At 33.7% G+C, this 6,000-nt stretch overlaps 1 protein-coding gene across 1 annotated transcript in view; it reads left to right on the forward strand.

Moving 5' to 3' along the window:
• The window catches only part of LOC148947984 (uncharacterized), a 38,894-nt gene extending 33,279 nt beyond the window's left edge, over window positions 1-5,615 (forward strand). Inside the window, exon 6 of the mRNA XM_089096059.1 lies at window positions 4,427-5,615. The gene's annotated coding sequence lies outside the window, so the exon portion shown is untranslated. The remainder of the gene's footprint in view (window positions 1-4,426) is intronic.
• Window positions 5,616-6,000: the final 385 nt, after the last annotated feature.

Below are 6,000 nucleotides of genomic sequence, written 5' to 3' on the forward strand. Positions count from 1 at the left end.
AAAGTAGAAGGAAATTTCGGTAAACAGAAACTGGTAATAACATGTTTCTGTACAACAAAGGATAATTACTGTTTTGACTACCGGGTCATGATGTTCTTTTAAGTGTCAAACCAACATGTTTGAAGTTTTAACTACCGATTTGTAGTAGCAATCTCTCATTCTGTTTGATCTGTATATTATAATTGAAACTGTAAAGTTCTCATTCCTGGGTTCTGTTTGCATACACATCATAATATCACTTTATTCCTCTTGTCTTACTCCTTTATCCCCAAGCCCACCAGCTAGTTGTATACATGCTTCTTACAAGAAACTGAACTAAGGGTCTAATCTTCTTCAGGATATACAATTCTTTTAGCTGAACTGTGTTCTCAAGATTCATATTTGAAGTCGATTTTATGCTAGTTATTAATAATACTTTTAAAAACTCAGTTGGTAAAAAAGAACCAGCACTACGTAAAACCTCCCCCTCCCCCCAAACATTTAGGTTAGTAACACCCCTCTAGGCAAGCAACTCTGTTTTTTATTTTCAAAAAAGAATAACACACTCCCAAAAAGTCCAGAATTCTAAATGAACATTATACTATAAGGTTTGGTATATAGAGAACTAATGTAGATTTTTCAAGCTCTCTTCTAAAACATATTTAATATTTTATATATATCCAAGAAGACATGTATTGGGTGTATGTGTATTTGATTTTTTTTTTCTTCCAGAAGCACTTGTCGAAAACCAATAGTTCTAAAAGATTAGAAGAGTGCTCATTTTGATTAAGACTTTAAGGTATAGTGCCATTTTTAAAAGACCAGAAAGACTGAAGGTTGGCCCACGGTTTTCCCCAATGAAAAGTCAAGTAAAAATTTGAGATTGTTAATTAACTGGTAATAAATGAAAGGTCCAAAAAATACCCTAGGAAGGTTTGTAAAGTTGTAGAATGTGATCCGAATAGATATATCAAAAGAATCAGATTTTAATGCTGATTTCAAATATATAAGTTTCATCAAGAAACACCCCCTAAAAGTTATAGAATCTTAATGAAAATCATACCATCAGATTCAGCGTATTAGAGAACCCTGTTGTAGAGGTTTCAAGCTCCTATCTGCAAAAAAGGAATTTTGCATTTTTTGCCAGAAAAACGATCACAAATGCGTGTTTATTTGATTTTTTTTTTCCAAGGGTGATCGTATCGACCCAGTGGTCCTAGAATATCGTGGGAGGGCTCACTCGAACGGAAATTAAAAGTTCTAGTGCCCTTTTTAAGTGACAAAAAAAAATGGAAGGCAACTAGGCCCCCTCCCATGCTCATTTTTCCCGAAGTCACCCGATCAAAATTTTTGGATAGCCATTTTGTTCAGCATGGTCAAAAATATAATAAATATGTCTTTTAGGATCACTTATCTCCCAAAGTCCCCTGGGAAAGGGCTGAAAGTTATGAACTTTACCCAATGTTTACATATAATATTGGTTATTGGGAAGTATACAGACGTTTTCAGGGGTTTTGTGGGGAGGATCTCCCTATGGAGAATTTTTTTATGGGGGAAGGGACATTGCTATAAAGGGGGCACCGGATTTACCAGCATTTTTTTAAAGACGATCAGAAATTAAATAAAAAGAAAAACAAGTTTTTCAACTGAAATTAAGGAGCAACATCAAAACTTAAAACGAACAGAAATTATTACGTATATGATTGGGTTCACTTCCTAGTCAATACTTCGCTCTTTAAGCCAAAGATTTTTTAGTACTTTCATAAGAGCTATTTATTCTAATTATAGAGTGATTAAGAGGTCATTTTTGAAGAATTGGAACAAAATTCGAACTTTAGAATAAAGAGGGAGGTATTGAATAGGGGGCTAACCCTCTAATATACGTATTAAAAATATATGAGTATAGAAGTTCGTTACTTCAGTTTATTCGTAAGTTACGTATATTTATTACTAATAAATAGGTTCGTAAATAAAATTAAACAACTTTTTTGAAAGCCATTTAACCAAATAAAAGTAAACTAACATGCAAGTTTTGTTTTAATTATTCAAGTACGGTGAGCCAAAATGAAAACCTGCATTAGTTCAAAAACGTTCAAAAAATAAATAAAAAAAAACAAGTTTTTATTAACTAAAATTAAGGAGCGACATTAAAACTTAAAACAAACAGAAATTATTCTGTATATGAAAGGGGCTGCCCCCTCCTCAGCGCCTCGCTCTTTACGCTAAAGTTTGACTCTTTCTCACAACTCTATTTTTTTTAACCATAAAAAACTTTAGTGTAAAGAGCGAGGCGTTGAGGAGGGGACAGCCCTTTTCATATACGGAATAATTTCTGTTTGTTTTAAGTTTTAATGTCGCTCCTTACTTTAAGTTAAAAAAAACTTGCTTTTTTTATTTAATTTATCGACCTAAATCAATACAACCGCAACACCAAAACTATACAATACCCCAACGGAGGGCTGTGGGCGTAAATATTGGGATAGAAAACGAAAGAATTGAACTAGGCAACATGATAAAAAGTAAATCAATAGATAAAAATCAATCCCAAAAATAAAAAGTGAAAGAATACAAGAAAAGATAAAAAAAAGGATGAAAGAAATAATGTCTGGAAACAGTGCATAGAAGGTAAAACAAACATCGGTAAATAAACTAAACTAAAAAAAAAAAGAATGCATAAAGAACTTATCATCATCAAAGCTCATTAAACTTTAATGAACTTGTATTTAATTAAAACAAAACAGCTTACACGTGTCGAATCACTAGGTACATAGGGAGCTAAAACTCTTTTAAGACAAGAAATAACCAAACAGTGATACCACAAATTCACAATTCCTAGAAGAGAAATAAGAAGAGGAGTAAGGAGTAAGAAGAGGAAATATGAAGAAGTAGTAAGAAGAGAAGAGTAGTAAAAAGAAATAAGAACAAGTAGCAAGAACAGGAGAGAAATATGTAGTAAGAGGAGAAGAGAAATAAGAAGAGGAGAAGAGCAAAGAAGGATGTAGGGGTAATAGGAAATAATACTACTTCTACTTACTCATTGCAGTACCAAGCCGCCTGAGGCCAACACAGTTAAGCACGCTCCTCATCCATCCCAATCTTTTAAAATCCGTCCTCTTTACCCCGCCCCCCTCAAGGAGTTCCGATTTCCCTTATATTTTTCTTACATTTTCCCTCATTGGGGGACTACCTGCTTTTCGTTTGATCCGAGACGGCTAGCCGACAAGGAGAAGCTTTGACAGTCTCTAATCCCTCATCCGCAGATCGTGTCCTAGGCATTTCATCCTAGGTCCAGGGATTGAGCTAGGGTTTTGAGTTTGGAGTGGGGATATAAACAATGTGCCAATTATATCGTCCAGTGTACCGACAAACGTGAACACATAAGATAAGATAACGTGTATTTCAATCCAAAATATGGCCATGTACACAAACAGGATACATGATTAACTAATTACTACACTCGTCACAATAATAACCAAGAAATAAAAACTACTCTCTTCTTTTTGCAAAGAACTGATCAAGATATCTTCCCACTAGACAAATAAACTGTGGCAAGGTACTCTTCAAGGTATCAGGAAGCAGCAATCCATCATTCCCAAATAAATTTTCTCTTACCCGCAAAATCCCTCGCTACGACTCGGACAATGCTCCAAATTTTCCTCCTCTTCTTCGCGAAGAGGGAAAGCAAACCTGCTATTCGGGACACGTTTCCTCCATAAGCTAAATTTAATTAAAAATGTAAGTTAAATTCGATGGTATCGGTGCTGTGCACCGATCCCTTGGAACTTGCCCCCCCTACCTGTTCCTCTAAGTTTACTGAAATACGCTTTAAATGGCAGTGTTAAATCTATATACATATACCTAAATATATAGAAACATCCATTCTTTTTAAGTCCTAATAGTAATACTTTGATATAACACACGATTTACTGACTTTGGAATTCTCCCAAAAATAATAAATTCCAAACTTTTCCGGTTAGGGGTCAATTTATTAGTACTCAACCAAGAACTTACATTCTGAGCAATAGTTTCTAGGGACATTCATAAGCCCTCTTCGTTTCCCGCCCTTAAATTAACTGGTGTATGATCTGCCAAAATATTGACAATAGAACGCTTCAACTGTTTACTGAGGCATAATTAGTTTGCTAGCTCTGTCAAACCTGACTGTAAATCGACTATCCGGATCGTAATATGTGTACTTCCATTGAGAATTTAAAGCATGGAAATAATTTAAAATAAACAAGCGATGTTGCCAATTCGATAGTCTTACTGAAAACCAGAGTTTACAATTTTATATTTTGGATTTTTGTTGACAGTGGGTTTTGGGACAAGATTAATGCTATTAAATAAAATAAAAATGGTTGTTTTGGTTTATAAAAAAAATGAGATTTTTTGAGATTACCGTTTTTGTGCACTGTTGAACACTCATTTTTTTTTTCTTTTTTTTCAGATGTCAAGATCCGTGTTTCAAATTATACCAACAAGTCTGCAAAGGTTTTATCGTTCATTAAGGAAAAGTTCCTTGAGTGCAAAGAGTACAAAAGAACGTTTTCAAGAATCTTCCGACTCAATAAAACAGAAAACATCCTTGCCGAGAAATTCCATCAAACAATGCACTCTGGGGAAAATTCCCTTGAATTTGATGTTTGTAAAAAAAAAGTTCTCTCGCATAAAAAATTGAAATTACATAAAAAAAATCAATTGTTGAAAAATAAAAAATCGCGAAGAAAGGGAGAAAACGAGGAAAATTAACAGCCAGTGAAAAAATTGAAAAATTATGCAAATATTTCGGTCGCGTTCTCCGCTTGACCGTCCTCAGTGCAGAATAAAACTGATAAAAATATAAAAAACCAAATCTTACAATAAAAACACAAAACTAAAATTGGACGACCCTTTCTCAGTAACGGTGAAAGGGTAACTGAATAAAAAACATAAGTCTAAATGGCATTTCACTATTAATTATTTACTTGGGGAAAAATCCAGCAGGTGTCAAATTTGTGAGAAAAAATTCTCTCGTATGGACAATTTGAAATTGCATCAAAGAATCCAGTCAGTTGAACAATCTCATGAATGTCAAATTTGTGAGAAAAGATTCTCTCGTCCTAAAAAGCCACTCTGGGTAAAAACTCCATGAATGGGAAATTTGGGAAAAAAAGTTCTGTTTAATGGGCAAATAGAAATTGCAACAAAGAGTTGATTCTGGGGAAAAACACCACGACTGTAAAGTTTGCTAGAAAAAGTTCCCAAAAAAGCGTAATATGAATTTGCATAAAAAAAATTCACTTTGGGGAAAAAACTCATGATTGTAAGATTTGTGGGAAAAAAAGTTTCTCAAATAAGTAACTTGAAACTGCATCAGTCCACTCTCCTAAAAGCCCCTATGAATATGAAATTTATAAAAAAAAAATTCTTCCAAATGAGCCATTTAAAATCACATATATTAATTCACTCTGGGAAAAACCCTATGAGTTTAACATTTGTAAGATAAAATTCTCTCGTCTTGACTATTTGAAAATTGCAGCTAATAAGCTACTCTGTGAAAAAAGCTCATGAATAGCTGCGTTCGTTTTCGTCGTTCTATGGAAATCAAATCCTCGGTTTTACAATTAAGCCGTTCGTTTTCGCCGTTCTATGAAATGTTTCGCTTATAAGCCATTCTTTGTTCTTAGTACCGTCGTTATTAGAACAAAGAACTGAGCCTCATATTTCGTTCAACAACTTTAGTTTTATTTTTGGGCGCCAAGTTTTAAATAAAAAAAAATGACGGAAAACAAGTTTATTGATATTTAATTTTGTAGATTTTGTTGATGGTGTCTTTCATCTAAAAAATGGTAGTGATTTGTTTTTCGTATATGTGGCACAGTTTTGAAATCTTTAGAAAGTTCTGGAAGTATTTTGGGATAAATTGCTCTACAAACTTACAAAAAATCCTCAGGGGTCACTTGGAAAAATAATTGGAGGAATTTCTAGATATCTTAGATTATAACTAAAACTAAGAAACTCCAGCTAACCCCAGTTTCAATA

The sequence above is a fragment of the Artemia sp. Qi Xiang Cuo genome, chromosome 10 (assembly GCF_049724085.1).
Source record: "Artemia sp. Qi Xiang Cuo chromosome 10, ASM4972408v1, whole genome shotgun sequence".
Classification (NCBI taxonomy): domain Eukaryota; kingdom Metazoa; phylum Arthropoda; class Branchiopoda; order Anostraca; family Artemiidae; genus Artemia; species Artemia sp. Qi Xiang Cuo.